Source organism: Erinaceus europaeus, chromosome 12 (genome assembly GCF_950295315.1).
Source record: "Erinaceus europaeus chromosome 12, mEriEur2.1, whole genome shotgun sequence".
NCBI classification, from domain to species: domain Eukaryota; kingdom Metazoa; phylum Chordata; class Mammalia; order Eulipotyphla; family Erinaceidae; genus Erinaceus; species Erinaceus europaeus.
The window spans coordinates 91,527,432-91,546,197 of record NC_080173.1 but is presented as its reverse complement, the minus strand read 5'-3'; positions in this window follow the sequence as shown (position 1 = coordinate 91,546,197).

Sequence of the window (18,766 nt, the reverse complement as noted above, 5' to 3'; positions counted from 1 at the left end):
ATGAGGGGTTGTGATGGTCTCAAGGCTTCAGAAATACTTATTTTAAAACAACAAGCAAGAATCTCATTTGCACATTTTACTGACTCATCTGCTTGGATTACAGTATCATTGATTCTGCAAAGCTTCATATACTTTCATTACAATTTGTTCAATAGCATATGTGCCCTCTTCTGGATATAGACGTGTACAACTTGGGAGTGAGCTTAGTTAGAAGGGTTGGGCAGATAGTGTGCTTTCTTACTTAGATACATTTTCTTGAGTAAATTAACTTGAATATGGCAACAGATCATTGAAAACAACAGTATTTTGATAACCACATCAAATCCAAGCATTTTTACAGACTCAACTTGTCTCACTATAACTTTGGTTTTAATTCTAATTTTCTATTGACACACTGTCTCAAATTGACTAGCAGAAATTCCTTTTAATTGAATTTCTTGTGCCTTTTGAACGCTGTCTCAGAACATAAGAGTCTTAACTCTTTAGCAAAAAAATATCTCCAAGATTTAAAATCATCTCACTTTAGGAATACCTATTTCGGGCTTGCAAAATAGCTCACTAGCTTTGCCATGAGTAAACTTTGAATTGAGCCTGGCCACCACCACACTGAAGGAAGCTTTGTTGCTCTGGTCTCATTAACTTGTGAGCACACATGTTACAATGCACAAAGACCCAGGTTCAAGCCCCCAGACCCTACCTGCAAGGGGAAAGCTTTGCAAGTGGTGAGGCAGTGTTGCAGGCGTCTCCCTCTCCTCTCCTCTCCTCTCCTCTCCTCTCCTCTCCTCTCCTCTCCTCTCCTCTCCTCTCCTCTCCTCTCCTCTCCTCTCCTCTCCTCTCCTCTCCTCCTCTCTCTATTCCACTTCCCTCTTGATTTCTCTCTCTCCCTATATATACATATATACAATGAATAAATAAATAATAAAGTGAAACTAGAAAACAGAATTGAAAGTTATCAGAAATGATCAAGTGTCAGTGCACATATTTAACAAAATGTGAGTAGAACTTACATGCAGAAAATTACAAAACATTTTTAAAGAAGCATTAAATGAGACTTAAACTTGTGAAAGATATATCATGATAATTTATTAGGGAATTCAATATTGCAAAAATATTAAATTCTCTCCAAGTATTTTATAAATTCATTGCAATACCAATTGAAGAAATCACAGGTTTTTTTTTTTAATTTTTTCTTTTTTTTTTATGAAGCGTGACAGGTTGACTCTAAAGTTTATGTGAAATTGTCTCGTATGTGGTGGGTATATAGTGCACACATAGAAAAAATGTTCTGAAGAAACACAACGGGCCAGCGAAAGAGCTCACTTGGTAGCTGTGCTGCTCTGCCACGTGCACCGCCCAGGTTTGAGCCTGGCCCCGCTGTACTGAAGGAAGCTTTGTCGTTGCTATGGTTCTCTCTCTGTGTGTGTGTGTGTGTGTGTGTGTGTGTGTGTGTCTCCACCTCTATCACTCTTTCTTCCTCTGTCTCTTTCTGAAATCAATTTTAAAAGCAATTATAGCAGGAGTCGGGTGGTAGCGCAGCGGGTTAAGCGCAGGTGACGAAAAGCGCAAGGACCGGCGTAGGATCCCGGTTCGAGGCCCGGGCTCCCCACCTTCTAGGGAGTCACTTCACAAGCGGTGAAGCAGGTCTGCAGGTATCACTCTTTCTCTCCTTCCTCTGTCTTCCCTTCCTCTCTCCATTTCTCTCTGTCGTATCTGATAACTACAATAAAATTTTAAGGGCAACAAAAAGGGAATAAATAAATATTTAAAAAACTATAACAAAGAACTTAGAACTGACATGAAAAAACAAAATTAAGACAACATTTTTTTTAAATTTACTTACTTACTTATTAATTTATATTGCCTAAGTTATCACTGGGGATTAATGCCAGCACTGTGATTCATTGCTCCCGGTGGTTAATTTTTCTTTATTTTTTTCCCTTCCTATTTATTTTATATTTTTGTTGTTGCCTCCAGGGTTATCGCTGGGGCTCGGTGCCTGCACCACGAATCCACTGCTCCTAGAGACTATTTTATCCCATTTTGTTGCCCTTGTTGTCATTAAAGTAATTATTGCCATTGATGTTGTTGTTGTTGGATAGGACAGAGAGAAATCAAGAGAGGAGGGGAAGACAGAGGGAAGAGAAATAGACACCTGCAGGCCTGCTTCATCGCTCATAAAGAGACCCCTCTGCAGGTGGGGAGCCGGGAGCTGAACTGGGATCCTTACACTGGTCCTTGTGCTTCGTTCCATGTGCGCTTAACCTGCTGCACTACCGCCCTACTCCCAAGACAATAGTCTTTATAAGAAGCAAAAATAGGATATTTGGGTATCAGTGAAAAAAATTAATCTGACCCAGAACTTTAAATATATATATGGCTAAAGTATAACATTTTCATATGAATGCATGTTTTAATTTTTCTTGCAGATAGATCTATGATAGATGATATCTAGTTAGGCAGACAGTCAGATAGAAAGAAAGATGCTGAAATGGTTGGCTCACATTGTATCTTTTGAAAACGCAAACTGATCTCTAAACTAAATATTGTGATTTCCCATTCCTAACAAGAGAGTATTCTTTAAGGTCAAATTTTATTTTTTACTTTTTTAATTTCTTTATTGGGGGATTAATGTTTTACGTTGACAATAAATGTAATTACCTGTACATGCATAATGGGTAGTCAACTCTGAATGATAACCAGTGTGCAGTGGTATCCTAGTGTAACTTGAATTTGTATTTTGATCATGGCTAATTATGTTGACCATCTTTTTATATATCTGAATGTTTTTTTTTCCCCTTTTGGGAAAGGGTCTCTTTCTTTTAAAAAAAATTATAAAATGGAAATATTGGAAATATTGACAATACTATAGGATAAGAGGGGTACATTTCCACATCATTCCCACCACCAGAACTCTGTATCCAATCCCCTTCCTTGATAGCTTTCCTATTCTTTTTTTTTTTATCTTTATTTGTTGGATAGACACAGTCAGAAATTGAGAGGGGAGCGGGCAAAAAAAAAAAAGAAAAAAAAGAAAGAAATTGAGAGGGAAGGTGGTGATAGAGAGAGAGAGAAACAGAGAGACACTTGCTGCACTACTTCGCCCGCTTGTGAAGCTTTCCCTCTGCAGGTGGCGGCTGGGGGCGGGAACCTGGGTCCTTCCACACTGTAACCAGGTGCACCACCACCTGGCCCCGCTTCCTTATTCTTTATCACTCTGGGAACATGGACCCAGGATCATTATGGGATGCAGAAGGTGGAAGGTCTGGCTGATATTCCTTTTTTTATGTATTTTATTTTGTAATATGTCTGTGCAAATGTTTTGTCCATTCATTAATGGACTGTATCTTTTCTACCTACTTACATTTTTTAAGAGTTTTTTACATAGTCGGAGAAAAGGACTTTTCAAAAATATGATGTGCAAATATTCTTGCCAGTGGATGGTTTGGTTTTTCTTTCATTCTTTTAACAGTGTCTTCTGAAGAGTAGAAGTTCTTAATTTTAATGAAATTTAACTATTGAATCTGTATGTTATATGATTGATATATTTGGTGTTGTAACATCTCCTAAGTTATCTGCAATCACTCACCAGGATAACTGGAAATAGAAAGGAAAGAGGATGCTCAGATTTCTTAGGGACAGATGGATATGGAGTCTGTCACAGAAACTACCATTAAGACCCCATAAACACCAATACTGGGATTTGAGCAAGTACATGGGTCATGAGGTTAGAAAACCCACCGGCTGAAGAGGATTCATAGGACTTTCAGCCACTAACCTCTGAGCAATGCACTAGAGAGAATGGCATTTGTCTTTTGAAGATGAGAGATGACAGCAGTTAGATTGAATCCTCTTGTGTTAGTGGGAATGATTGGCTTGTATAATAGCAGCACCAAGCAATGAAGCAAAGCTTTCAAAGACAGGTGGATATTATTAGAGCAATGGTCAACCAAAAACAAAGAAAAGAAAGAGTGGAAATGAGTATCTGCTCCAATTGCTAACAGATCATGATGTCACAAAGGACAGGGATGTATCCTGTTATTTACATTGTAAAAGGGGAAGGAAAATAACTGAGAGGTGCTGTGTTGGGGTGGTGGTAAAGAATATTCCTCCCCTCTGGGTTTTTGCAAAAGCAAAAAAAAAAAAAGACCAAAGTTTAATTTTAATAATAATAATGTAATAATGTGTGTAGTGTAGAGGGAGTATAGAGAAATCTGTGTCAATACTGCTGAGAAATAAGAGGTCTTTTATTGTCAAAATTACACCAGAGGGATCTACAAATGACAAAGAGAGTGAGGATAGGATTCCAGAATCAACAATCACTTCCTTTAGGAAAAAAAAAAAAAAGATGAGTTGCTGAACTTAAAAAGAGGGAAATAATAGCTTAATTCAAAGTATGCAGGGCCTGCCTTGGGCCTAGATTTTAAACTCCAGACAATCTGATTCCCAAGAAGATGATTCTTGAGAATACTAGTTTTGTGAGACTTTCTGCTCATAGCACCTTCAATTGCAATAGAAAATGCCTATCCCTTACTCCACTTTCAGATTTAAGTCAGATCGCAAACTCAGAATTATTCGTGAACATGACTGCCAGCCCTTGTAGAAAAAACAAAAAAAAACTCTGTGACATCGCCTAAGCATATGTTGTAAATACCTCCTAGTAACATCTCCTAAGTTATCTGCAATCACTCACCAGGATAACTGGAGATTGGAAAGAAAGAGAATGCCCAAATATTTTTAGGAACAGATGGATACAGAGTCTGTAACAGAAACTGACATTAAGCCCATAAACCCCAATATGGCCACTCTAGCACATATGAAAGTCTGATAAAACTAGAATCCTGAAATAAAACCACAAGTGGTTTTCTAATCCCCAAATACATAAGAAGATGAATATATTTAGGTCTTTCTAGTGCTCTCACAATGATTCTCTGATTCATGTAATAAGTAATGATGACAGAACTAGTCAAAGAGAACATAAATTACCCATTCCCCAAAACCCCAGCCAAAATGGTAAATTAGAGGAAAAACTTCATTTTAGGAAGAAATGAAGAGATTACTACCAACATCAAAGACACTAGGCTCATCCCATTCCATTTTAATTATACTGTCTGGATCCAGCAAACAGCAGATGAATCATGGTGGATAAAAGTGGACTGCTACAAGCATAAAATCAGCCTGTTTCAACTGCCATGCCAGATGAGAGATCTTCACTGGAACAGATCAACAGAGTTACTGATCTTTGCTTTTTCGTTTGTCTGTTTATTTCTTTCAGGTAGAAAAATCGAGAGACAGAGATAGAAGGAAAAGAGAAAGAGACCACAGCAACAAAGCTTCCCTCAATGCAATGGGCCTAGCTTTTAAACTCAAGACAATCTGATTACCAAGAAGATGATTCTTGAGATTATCAGCTTTGTGAGACTTTCTGCTCATAGAACCTTTAGCTGCAATAGAAAATGCCAACCCCTTAGTCCACTTTTCAGATCTAAGTCAGATTGCAAACTCAGAATCATTCATGAACATGAAGGACAAAACTATGTGACATCACCATCAACTAGGAAACTCGGACTCAAACCTGGGACATACACATAACAGAGCAGCACCTTGTCTAAATTGGTCATTTTGCCAGTCCTCTGTCATTTGTTGTGAGGCTATCAACCTGCTAAATGTATTCTTCAAGTGTCATTTAATACAAGGAAATCAAAAGCAAATTCTTTTAATGTGAGAAAGACAGCTGTACATCTTCTCCTCCTCCTCCTCCTCCTCCTCCTCCTCCTCCTCCTCCTCCTCCTCCTCTTTTATTTATTTATTTTTACCAAAGAACCACCTCTGGCTTATGGTGGTGTGGGGGACTGAACCAATGACTTTGGAGTCTTATCCTTGAGAGCCTATTTGCACAACCATTTTTCTATCCTACCATAATATAATCTCAGGGACCTTGACTGTCTTAACATTCTACAAGTTAGTATACTTATCCACCATGTTAACAGTATATTAATCAGATATGGTGAGAGGAAGTATCAAATAACTTGGACTTCTTTGGCAGATACTTGCATCCTTAAGGTTGGGATATTATTCTTACAAAGCCTATTGGTGAAGTTTGTAGAGATGTAATACTTTATGGCACAGGGATAAATTTTGTGTATGGTAAAAGACAAGACACTGGAATTTGAATCTACTGGCACTGAAACGACTTTAAAAAGAAGGGAGGCCCCGGCAGTAGTGCAGTGGGTTAAGCACACCTGGGACCAAGCGCAAGGACCAGCGCAAGAATCATGATTCTAGCCCCTAGCTCCCCACCTGCAGAGAGGTCAGAGGTGGTTTCACAAGCCATTAAGCAGGTCTGCAGGTGTCTATCTTCCTCTCCTCTTTGTCTTCCCATACTCTCTTGATTTCTCTCTGTCTTATCCAACAACTACAGCTATAACAATAATAACAACTACAACAAGGGCAACAAAAAACTGGGAAAAATGGTCTCCAGGAGCAGTGGATTCGTAGTACAGGCACTGAGCCCCAGTGATAACCCTGGAGGGGGGAAAAAAAAAAAGGAAGAAGAAAGAGATGATGGAATATGTGGGGGTGGGGGTGGGATGATATTACTTCTCTGCTGAACATGGGCATTGACAGGTTAATCCATACTCCCAGCCTGTCTCTCTCTTTCCCCAGTGGGCTAGGGGTCTGGGGAGGTAAGGCTCCAGGACACATTTGTGGGGTCATCTGCCCAGGGAAGTCCGGTTGGCATCATGGTAGCATCTGGAACCTGGTAGCTGAAAAAGGAGTTAAGATATAAAGCAGAACAAATGGTTGACTAATCATGAACCTAAAGGCAAAAATATTTGCAGATCAAGATTTGGGATCTCCGTTTTGGAAAAAGCTAGTAGGTCTATTTTAGATATGCTCCAAGGGGCCTATGACTTTACTAGTTTTTGCCTGAGCCTGACATCTAGTATGCAGGCGGACCCAAGTTATTGTCTGGGGAGATGGTGTCAGAGTTGGAAAAAGGACTAGAAAGCTGGATCGGGGCAGAGAGTAGCTCCCAGATAAGGGGAAAGTATATAGGTATTGTTAACTGTAAAGCCCATCCATCTGATCTGGGGCCCATATTCAACACAGGAGCCTATGTAACCTCCGCATCCCTGTAGGACTGAGCTTGCATTCTGTGGTCACGAATTCACTTCTAAGGCCCTACCTTCATTTCCTCTCTTAGCCATGCCTACACCTATTACAGCTTCTAGGAGTGCTTCCTTTTTTTCTCTACTCTCTCAGGTGAGGGTCACAAGACCTGAACTTTTTTTTTTTAATATTTTATTTTATTTATTTATTCCCTTTTGTTGCCCTTGTTGTTTTATTGTTGTAGTTATTATTTTTGTTGTCGTCATTGTTGGATAGGACAGAGAGAAATGGAGATAGGAGGGGAAGACAGAGAGGAGGAGAGAAAGATAGACACCTGCAGACCTGCTTCACCGCCTGTGAAGCGACTCCCCTGTAGGTGGGGAGCCGGGGTTCGAACCAGGATCCTTATGCCGGTCCTTGTGCTTTTTGCACCACTTGCACTTAACCCACTACGCTACAGCCCGACTCCCAGGACCTGACCTTTTCATGCTTTCACCAAACTGTTTTCCCTCTCAGTGATGGGGCATAGTTCTCAGAAGTGTAAATTCTTTTATGCAGGTGAATTTCATGAATCTAAGATCCTATTTTCAGAATCAAGGGACTTACTTCATAAACAAAGTATTAGTTATTTGTTGTCTTGGAAGATATATATATATATGTGTGTATATATATATATGAAAGTGCTTATGAAGCATTTAAAACATTATATTAAAATAAAGTTAATAATAAAACATTATATTACAATAAAGTTAATAATAAACTTTTTTTAAAGTTTCTATTTTTAAATTTATGAATATTTACTCTTGTGAAACAAGGAGATTTATAAAATAAGATTACTTAAGATGTATAATTTTAATTTTTTTTACTTATCTTCATTTAATTATTGGATAGAGAAGATAAATCAAGAGGGAAGAGGGAAATAGAGAGACACCTGCAGTCCTGCTTCACCACTCGTGAAACTTCCCCCTGCAGGTGGAAACCAGGGACTTGAACCCAGGTCCTTGTGGCCTATAATGTGTGCACTTAACCAGGTGTGCCACCGCCTTGCCCTTAATTTTGATATTTTTAAAGCAAAGCATGCTTCTTTTCTTATATTGGCTGTAAGTTGAAAATGCTATCTCTATTTTAAGAAGTAGTGACTTTGCCAATTCTTGTTTCTCTCGTTTGTTATCATAGAATTGCTTATAGAGATTAGTCTGATGGAAATCATTATCATTGAGAATTATATATATTTATAAGGGAAGCCAAATATTTAAATTTAATTTTTCCTAGGAAGACCTCCCCCACTCCCGCCAAAGAATAACCTACTTCTCTGGAAAAAGTCCATCTAAGTCCCTTATCCTTCCTTTCCTCCCCGACTACAACTGCTTGTATAATTCCACTGCTCCCAGAGGACCATTTCTTCTCTCCATTTCAAACAGCGAGAAAGAAAAAGAGCAACAGAGAAAGAAGACAGATATACTGGAACTGAACTGCTCCACTGTTCACAGAGGTACCGAACCTTCTTTCTGTATACAGTGCTCCCTGAGGTACCAGGAGCTCAAATCCAAGTCCTCACTCTTGGTAAAGTGTATATACTACAGAGTAATCTTCCTGCAGGAAACCTTTCTTATGCAAAAGTAAGCTTAATAGTTGGTAATCATTAAAATGTTCTATTTAAGGCTGGGGGAGACAACATAATGGCTATTCAAATGACTTCTGTGCCTGAGGCTCTGAGGTAATACATTCAACCTGAGCTGAACCTGAGCTATGGTCTTTTTTCTCTGTATCTTTCTCTCTCTCTCTCTCTCTCTCTCTCTCTCTCTCTTTCCCCATCTCTCTCTCCCATCAAAATAAAATAGAATACTTATTTTAAAAATCTGCTATTTAAGCTATATTCTCACTCTATAAAAGAGAATAAATGAATATGGCAAAGTTACGAACCAGACACAAAGAGGCTAGGTTTGTTCTGATAACAAATTGTTCTGTGTTTAAAACATTGTATTTAAACGCTAACAACATAAAATAATTAAGCATTTTAAAATCTGTATTCCACTTAATTGAAAAACTAGAGGTCTGGCTACATTGGGATCCAATTATCTCATGGTGGCTACTAACAGCAACTCAATTATCACCTATACAGAATGAACATGCTCTCTCCTGCCCTATCTCAAATTTGCCAAATACTCCATGACATTGTATTGCATTGGACCTGACCTGCCCACCTTCCTTCTCTCTCTTCTGCAGGAACTGAGTATCTGTCAATGGACCCAGGCACGCATGTTTATATGTGTATATAACATCTGGATGAGCTGTACATCATACTATTCTACTACTCATCTCTGTACAAATCATTCATTTGGACTCTAGATGCCTTCTGAAATCAAGGTGATTCTCAAAACCCATCATGGGAGTCTTCCTGACCCAGATGAATGAGACCATCCACTTCATAAGTGTAAAGGAAAGTACTGGACATTTGACAAGTCAAAAGACTTTAAATGGGTCCATAAGATTCAGGGAAAAAAAAAAAAAGTCTGATCGGAAGTACAGGAGAAACTGTACGTCCCACTTTACAACCTTTAGATGGGTAAACAAAATAGGCATTGGATGGAGTGAATGAGGATGATGAGAAGTGGATTGTTAATTCCTGTGGCTTAGCAATGGTGGGGTTGGGGTTAGTTTAAGTTTGGTCAATGCCCTATAGTCAAGTTCTACAAAAATAAATATTAGGTCACTGTGCTTATTATTCACTTGATGATGGAAAACGTGAAACATCTCAGTAAATAACCATTAGAAAGAACCTAACATAATAATTAAACTTTACTTAGACTGAGGAAGGACTGAATGAAACAGGAGTCCTTTCTTGCTTGTATGTATCAGAAAGTAAGGCCAATTTGATGATGGAATTTTTTTTTCTTTTTACAGTAAATGACTTTGCTTTAATCTGTGCTAAAATAGAGAATGTTACCTTCTTTACTTCATTTTATCATATGAAGACTATGTATGACATTAACTCAGACAGTCAGGTTGCGCACTTTATGAAATTATGTGCTTTAGGGAAGCAAAATGGTCTGTGATCATCATACAATCTTGTGGTAACACTGAGATCAAACCGTGAATGTTTTCATTCTGAATGTCAAGGGCTGCTTTCACCACCCTACCCTGAAAGTCTCATGAACCAAAAAGATTTTTCAACCCTAGGGCCTGGGCAGTGATACATCAACGTTGAAAGCACAGACTATATAAAGCACAAGGACCAGAGTTCAAGACCCCTGTCTCTACCTGCAGGAGGAAAGCTTTGTGAGTTGTGAAGTAGTTCTGTAGATGTCTTTTTTCCTCCTCTCTTTCTTTCTTATTTCTCCTTCCCTTTTAATTTCTCTTTGCTTCTGTCAAATAAATTTTTAAAAAATTAAAGAATTTTCAACTATCCGTAGAATTTTTTTTTTTTACTTAGTCATCACCTAAATGGTTAGCAAAGCCACCATTTCCCAGATGGGTGATCCTTGTACAATATCTTGATCTGATAGAATTCTAGTGCTGACTTTGTCACTAGTTTACCAAGTTGGAATAAGGAAGGAACCATATCAGCATGGAGTAGACAGATGTAGACAGATGACTGAATTAAGTCATGCGTGCAGACCTTAAGGGGGAAGAAGGAATGAATCATTACATCAGGATGAAAAAGAGTAAGATATATTATCTAAGAAGATTGAATCTAGGACATCACTAGGAAAAAAAACCCTAAGATAATACTACAAATCTCAACAACAATAAAGCTCATTAACTGTGCATGCAACATACCTTCAGAAACAGAAGTAAAGAGTAGGGAAGAAGCTAAAACAAAGCTCAGTTAAAAGTATTTTGCTTTGGTGTATTGCACCTCAATAAAAGACTCTGGGGTGAGAGGGAAGGTTCAGATCCTGGAAAATGATGGTGGTGGAGGACCAAGTAGGGGTTGAATTGTTATGTGGAAAACTGGGAAATTGGGACCAGGGAGTGATGATGTACCTGGTTAAGCACACACATTACTGTGCTCAATGACATGGGTTCAAGTCCCTGGTCCCTACCCATAAGGAGAAAAGTTCATGAGTGGTGAAGCAGGGCTGCCCATGTCTCTCTCCCTCTCTATCTCTCCCTCCCCTTTCAATGTCTCTACCCAATAAATAATAAATAAAAGATTAAAAAGACAAAGAAAACAGGGAAATGTTACTCATGTACAAACTATTGCATTTTGCTTTCAACTGTAAATCATTAATTCCCCAATAAAGAATTTTTTTCTTTAAAAAAAAAAAAAAGAGCATTTTACTGATTTGTTTTAATTCACTGTGACTAGGCAACAGCTTTCTTATCTCTGGTGACAGAGTAAACCAGAGATTCTCTGATCTGTGGATTATAAATAAAACTTTTACACTATGGAGAGGAGGATTAGATGAACACAATATAGAAAACTTATGCCTAACCTTTTCCTTGCTTCTGCCCATAGTATTGGTGACCTAAGGGCTCAAAAATTAAGAGTCTTTACTAAAGAACCTAACTGAGGGCCTGGCCATAGCGCAGCAGGTTAAGCGCACATGGCGCAAAGTGCAAGGACCAGCATAAGGATCCCAGTTCGAGCCCCCGGCTCCCCACCTGCAGGGGAGTCACTTCACAGGCGGTGAAGCAGGTCTGCAGGTGCCTATCTTTCTCTCCCCCTCTCTGTCTTCCTCTCCTCTCCTCATTTCTCTCTGTCCTATCCAACAACAATGACATCAATAACAACAATAATAATAACCACAACAACGATAAAACCACCAGGGCAACAAAAGGAGAGAAAAGGGGGCTGAATGGTGGTGCACCTGGTTGAGCGCACATGTTACAGTGCACAAGGACCTGGGTTCACATTCCCAGTCCCCACCTACAGAGGGAAAGCTTCACAAGTGGTGATGCAGGTCTGCAGGTGTCTCTCTGTCTCTCTCCCTCTCTATCTCCTGTTCCCCCTTGATTTCTGGCTGTCTCTATCTAATAAATAAAGATAATAAAAAAAAGGGAAAATATAGCCTCTGGGAGCAATGGATTCACAGTGCAAGAATCAAACCCCAGCAATAACCCTGGAGGAAAAAAAAAACACTAATGAATTCAAGAGGAAAGGCCTCAGAATTTCCCAAATAAGTATCCCAGCCATTTCAAACAAGATTCAAATCATCTTGTAGCTTTTCCATGCACACATGAGCAGACAAAACAATTGCCATGCATAAATAAGACCTGTAATGAATAATTCAGATTAAAACAAACACACAAAACTAACTTGGTGTAAACAGCAGGATAGAAAAATTAATTAAAAAAAATTACTTTATTCATCCAATAGATAAGACATACTGCAAATTATTAGATATGCCATAGAAGGATATTTAGAGGGGAAATGAATGTAGGAAATAAATAAGATTAGAGCCACAGGAAAAAAAGGGGGGAAGATAAAGTGTAGACCATCGCCTAGAAAACAGAATAAAAATCTAAATGAGAGGAACTGAAAATGGAGAAAAACATTTCATTCAAGAGGTTCAATAATCATAATGAGAATTCATAAAGGAAAGAAGAGACAACAGGGAAGGGAGGAAATTACCAACCAAATACTTCAAGAACATCTTGTAATAACCAGAGCCAGGAGGCTCCATATAACCACACCTATCAGTGGCAAGTTCAGGAGAATGAATGAAAAGCATTAACATTTTTCGCTGTATAGTTTCAAGTGACTGAGAACACAAAGAGGAAACCATATAGTCTTCAAGGAATAAAAAGTATGAAAAAAAAAACAAAGCCAAGTTTTATACAAAAGATCATATTCCAGCAGCTTCAGATTTCTTAATAGAAAAAAACTAAAACCTAGTATCAAGGAGGTAGTATACAGAACTCATGTAAGAGTGACCCCACATTTGATCCATAGCACTAGATTACAATTTTGTTAATCATTATTAAACCACTAATATTTTTTTAAAAGATGCTTAAGGCATAAATCATTAGAAATGAAAAAAAAAGGTATGTAATTAAAGGAAGAGTGTATTCAATAAAAGAGAGGAGTAAAGAAAAAAATCAAGATGGCACAGAAGTTCAGAGACCCTCTCTCAGTCTGCAATGGTCCTACTTCAGAACCATGGTAATGTTGGAATACCCACTGTGGATACATTTACTGAGAAAGAGATTCAGATAATTGCTGGAGACTTTGGGTTGAATCAGTGACAATACAAGAAAAGTGAGCAAACAAATGAGCAAAGCGATAATTACCGAGTCCAGGAAATGTAAAAAGGCTATACAGGAAGGAAAATATTTTAGCAATGGTAGTCTCCTGCTTGTTAACAGTTTAAGCCGTGAGTAGCTGATGAAACTAAAATGACACTAGAATTATGCTGAGGATCTGAAGGGGAGAAAAGGTTATGTTTCCGTAGAGAAGTCCAAAGAGATAGAAATAACAAAATTAAATCCTCATCTTACATTGTGGGAAGTCAGTACATAACAGGTAAAGCTGAAAAGTCTTGAAGAGAAAATCAGCACACTGTTCAAGAACAGGAAGTGAAACTTAGTAATCATCTAAAAGAACTGACATTGACTTTTGGGGCTAGGTGGAAGTGGGCTAGAAGGTGAACAATTGGCATAACACATTTTACAGATATATTTGGCTATTTGAAGTATGCACTGCAGCATCTGAAGCTCCCTATAAACAGGAAAAGTATAGAGAGCATATATAAAGGGTCAAGAATTATACTCAACTGAGCATTGTTTTTCAATATTTTATCTGTCTTAGTAAAAGGGATATATATATCACAGGGATATATATATCACAGGGATATATATATGCACAGACTACTGCACAAATCTGGTTTACTGTGGTGCTAAGGATTGAATCTGAAACCTCAGAGCCTCGGGCATGAAAGTCTTTTTGCGTAACCATTATGCTGTCACCCCAGCTCCAAACACAGTAACTTAGGTGTTCTTTTGTATTCTAAATGTTGTGTTAATATGAAAAAGTCCTTTACATCATTTGTTATTAGGGAAATGCGAGCTAAAATCACTTTGAGATGTTAACTCATGCCTGTAAGAATGGCCTACGTGAAGGAGTCAAGCAGTGGGACCCTGGGGTTGAGTGAAGACATTATCAGGTGCAAGGATCCATGTGCAAAGGGGAAAGTTCACAAGTTGTAAAGCAAAGCAATGCTACAGGTGTCTTTCTCTCCCTCTCTATCTCCGCCTCTCCATTTCTCCTCTGTCCTATCAAGAAGGAAAGAGAAAAAAAGAAAGGAAGAGAAGAGAAGAGAAGAGAAGAGAAGAGAGGAAGAAAGAAAGAAAGAAAGAAAGAAAGAGAAAGAAAGAAAGAAAGAAAGAAAGAAAGAAAGAAAGAAAGAAAGAAAGAAAGAGGAAGGGAGAAGGGAAAGAAGGAAGGAAGGAAGGAAGGAAGGAAGGAAGGAAGGAAGGAAGGAAGGGAGGAAGGAAGAAAAAATAGTCATAGGGAGTGGTGGATTTGTTGTATAGGAACTTAGCCCCATTAATAACCCTGGTGTTAATGAAACACACACACACACACACACACACACACACACACACACACACACACGGCCTACATCAAAAAGATTGAAGAATTACTGGCAAGGATATGAAGAAAAGAGAAATTCTGTACACTATTGGCAGGAAAGCAGACTGGTATAGTCTCTATGAAAAATAGTCTGGAAATTTTTAATGAAAAATAAAAGGGAGGGCCAGATGGTGTTGCACCTGGTTAAGTGCACACATTACAGGGTGCAAGGACTCAGGTTCAAGGCCCTGGTCCACACTTATAGGGGGAAAATTTCACAAGTGGTGAAGCAGGGCTGCAGGTATCTCTCTGTCTCTCTCCCTCTCTCCCTCCCTCTCAAGTTCTATTTCTATCTGATAATAAATAAGAAATAAATAAATAAGAAATTGACCTTTAAAAATAAACATAAATTAAAAAAGGAATGGCTGGGTGGTGACACACCTCATAGAGTATATTTATAAAATGGTCCGAGTTCAAGACCCTGATCCTCATCTGAAGGGGGAAGTTTCACAAGTGGTAAAGTAGTGCTGCAAGTGATCTCTCTCTCTCTCTCTCTCTCTCTATCTATCTATTATATATCTCATCCTCCCCTCTCAATTTCTCTCTGTCTCTGAGAAAAAAAGGATTCTGATACACTGCTGACAGGAATGTAAATTTGCACATTATTCACAACAGCTGAAGGGTAGAAGCAGCCTAAATGACCATCAGTTATGGGATATATAGTCCATATATAGTGGAATACCACTGTGCAATTAAAAAAAAAAGATGATTTTTGTTTGCTTTTGGACAAATGAATGGAACTAGAGGTGAGAGGATAGGGACACAGAAGACTGGTATTGGGTGTGATGTGAAACTATACAGTATAATATTACAGTTTTATAACCTACCTACTATTAATCATAAAACTAAATAGCTAATATATATTAAAATGAGATAGTACTATTTCCATGGGAAAGTTAAGAAACTTGGCCTTGAACTTAGTGATTAAAAAAAAGAAACTAATCAGAAGGCACATTAGAAGAAAAAGAATTGTGAAAAGAAGAGAAAAACCAGAATATTACTAAAGAAATTTACCTTCTTCTGAAAGGGGACAAACCATGGTAATATATTGGGCTGTCAGAAAAGTCATGACACATTTTTTTAATATAGTAAAACATATGAAAAAAATGTCATGGTTTTTCCAGCAACCCAATATCATATGTTTGTGGTTCATAGTGAAATTTCTGAATTTAAAAGGCAAGAGAACATGACAGGTCTTCAGAGGTTGGAGGCTGAAAAAAGGCAATGGTAGCATTTTTCACATCTTTGCTATTCCTACATTCTAGGACATAATATCATTTTTCATTTCCAGGCTAATCTCTTGTAATAATCAGCCATTCTAAATTTGCCCAAAATTTAAAACTAATTTTCTTCAAATAACTGAAAGCTTATCAATTATATTTTCATATATATGTTAAACTAGAATCTTCAAAAAATATTGGAAATATATAATCAGTCAGGGACTATCTTCTCGTCAACAAGTTCTTACAGACAATACTATTTAGTGATCTGATTTTTTTTTTCTTTACCTTGACTTATATTTATGATGAAAGAACCAGAAAAATCACGGTTAGACAGTTCACTGGTTTCCCCCAACGTGACTGGGGGTTACTACCTCAGGCCTCTGCCCTGAATGATAGCATATGCCCTTCCTTTTTCACTGGATAAATTGAGATGTGCCCACAAATAAAACTTTTTTTTTTATGTGTAGGGCAAGCAGAGATTATATAAGCAGGCTCAGAACTCATCTCAATAAATCAGAATAAGGCAAAATAAAAAAAGAAAAAGAAAAAAAAACATCCACTCAAAGAAAACAGTCTGGGGGGCATTGCATTGCCCTACAGAATTGTTTTTATTCTGCCCCCTTTTCAGGAGACAGAAAGTCCAGTCTATTTATAAAGTTCATCTCTCTGTTACATCCTAAGAGGAAATGCATTAGCCAGTCCTCTGTATTCCAGAACTGAAGACCTGTTCAGTTGAGCTGGCAACCCTTCAATTAATTAGGCTGCTAATTACCACACAGGCTGTTCATTCATTCAACATCGTTCAACAAATATGTCCAGATCTTGTTAATAATGTTGGAGTTTTTCCAGGGTGCTGTGGGGAAGACTGGTACTCAGTTCTTCAGAGACCATTCCAGATGTATGTATTCATTAGAGATTTTTCTTAACTTTATTTCCCTTGTTAAACCAATCCTCTAAAATTTTTTAAGATTTCTCAAAATTTCTGATCTTCTGATAAAGTCTTCTCTGTTTTTCAGGCCTAGCAAAGATTTAATCTCTTAAATTCTTAGCTTTATCCTCCGCCACCCCCCAGAATTTAAAGAACAAATAGCAAGTTATCTATGCACTCAGACTACCATCTTGGTATAGAAGCTATGTTTCTTATTTTTAGCTATTTTTATTCATATCATTTTTGTTGTTGTTTTTCCCAGAGTTACCAAATGGGATTGTTGTCTGCACAACAAATCCACATCTCCCATCAGCTAATTATTGCTTTTTTTTTTTCTTCTTTCTGTGTGAAAAAGAGAGAAAAAGAAAGGGGTAGAGGAGAGAGAAATAGAAAGAAATACAGACACCTATACTGTTCTACCACTTATGAAGCCCTTCCCCCACTCACAGTTGGGGTCAGCAGGCTTGAACCCCAGGCTCATGAGCATGATAATATATGTACTCTACAAGATGTTTCATTACCCAGCCCCCCAGTTTAATTCATATTTTAATTTACTGGAATTATCTTCATGCTTTTTAAATGATCTTCATGTTCCTTCAGAGGATGGAACATTCTCTTCCGTTGTTGATCCAAGTTGAGGGCAAGGTCCTATGGGGGCCCACAAGTTGGTCTTTTGTGTTGTTCCTGATAGAAATAACTAGTAACAATGGAGAGAGGGATTTATTCAAGGTCTAGGCCCATCATGTCTGTTTGGGAATCTCAGGAGTCCCCGAACAGGGCCCCAGCTGATGGGGTGGCCTGATAGCGACTAAAGAGTCATCATTAAAGTATGCCAGTCTCTTGCCCTTATTCAGCTTTTACAGTCCTTGCTTTGCTAAGGTTAGCTTTGGAGTGAGTGAGAGAACTGCAATAGGAAGTAGGTGAGGAGAGTATCTAAGTCTAAGTAGACACTATTTCATTATGAATTTGATGCTGACTCACTACAGGCTATTATGTGTTTTTGCTTTCAGGTGTATATTTTGCGTTAATTTATGGATACATGTGAACATATGCTCTATCTCATGGGACCTGGGCTATATCTAGGTTTTGGGACTTTGTTAGAAAGTGAACCTCCTGGAATGGAATTTGAGAATATTTTGAAAGGAAAGGTCTCACCCAAGTAATGAGGGTGAAGGACTGACATTCCATGCCTGAGTCTCTGAAGTGAAGCATACTCTATGCTACACCTGAGGAAGATGGGTTGATATTGGGGCAGCTTGGAATGTTCCTACTCATGACCACAGAATGTGAGCTCAGATCTACAGGGATGCAGATGTCACATAGGTTCCCTAAGCTGAATATGGGACCCAGATCACATCAAATCGATGGGGTTTACAGTCAACAATATTTATGCCCCTTTTTCCCATATTAGGGAGCTACTCTCTTCTCTGATCCAGCTTTCTGGTCCTTTTTGGAACCATTACATTATCTCCCCAGACAATAACTTGAATCCACCTGCATATCAGATTTCAGGCTCAGGGGAAAAAAACAAAATCAAAAAACAACAACAACAACAAAAACAAACAAACTAGTATAGCCAAAGGCCCTTTGGAATAAAAATAAAATATGCCTACTAGCTATCTACAAAATGGAGGACACCCCCCCACCCCACCCAACTCTTCATCTGCACTATTCTAGTCTTTAGGTCCATGACTGGTCAGTAATTTGTTTAGTTTTGTATGTTAATTCTCTTTTCAACCACCAGGTTCCAGATGCTAGCATGATGCTGACCAGACTTCCCTGCAGACAATCCCACCAATGTATCTTGGAGCTCTGCTTCCCCAGAGCCCTTCCCCACTAGGTAAAGAGAGAGACAGGATGGGAGTATGGATCGACCTGTCAATGCCCATGTTCAGTGGGGAAGCAATTACAGAAGCCAGAGCTTCT